Here is a 961-nt window from a genome sequence, read left to right on the forward strand (position 1 = left end):
TTTAAAGTCTTTGTTGAAATTGTTATAATACTGCTCCTGTTTTATGTTTTGGTTTTTTGGCCATGAGGTATGTGGATCTTAGCTCCCTGACTAGGAATTAAACCCACTGCCACCTGAATTGGAAAACGAAGTTTTAACCACAGGACAACCAGGGAAGTCCCTTCACTGTGGTTTTGACTTGCATTTCCTTGATAATTAGTGATGCTGAAAACTTTTTTATTTGCTGATGACCATATATCTATTCAGATCCTCTGCCCATTTTTAAATCAGACTGTTTATTTTCTTGATGTTGTGTTGTATAAGTTCTTGGTATCTTTTGGATATTAATCCCTTATAACTCACATCATTTACAAATATCTTCTCACATTCTGTAGCTGATGTTTTTGTTTTGTTGATAACTCATTTCTCTGTGCAGAAGCTTCATAGTTGGATGTAATCCTATTTGCTTATTTTTGCTTTTGTTTCACCTGTGCTGGGAGACATATAAAAAAATATTGTGAGGACCAATGGCAAAAATTGTACTGCCATTTTTTTCTAGAAGTTTTATGGCTTCATTTGTGAATTTATTTTTGTGTATGCTGTGATAGAGCAGTCCAGTGTGATTCTTTTGCATGTAGCTGTTCATTTTTCCCATTGCCATTTCTTGAAGAGTGTCTTTTCCCCATTGTATATTCTTGCCCTCTTTATCATAGATTAATTTTCCACATAAATGTGAGTTTGCTTCTGGAATCTCTAATCAGTTCCATTAATCTACGTGTCTGTACTTTTGTGCCAGTACTGTTTTGAATACTGTAGCTTTGTAGTAGAGTTTGACATCATGAAGTGCAATCCTCTCACTTTATTTTTCTTCTCTAGATCGTTTTGGCTATTCAAGGTGTTTTGTGTTTCCATATAAATTTCAGAATTATTTTTCCTAGCTCTGTGAAAAATCCCATTGGTATTTTCATAGGAATTGCATTGA

The sequence above is a fragment of the Bison bison genome, unplaced genomic scaffold (assembly GCF_000754665.1).
Source record: "Bison bison bison isolate TAMUID 2011002044 unplaced genomic scaffold, Bison_UMD1.0 scf7180017864260, whole genome shotgun sequence".
Classification (NCBI taxonomy): Eukaryota; Metazoa; Chordata; class Mammalia; order Artiodactyla; family Bovidae; genus Bison; species Bison bison.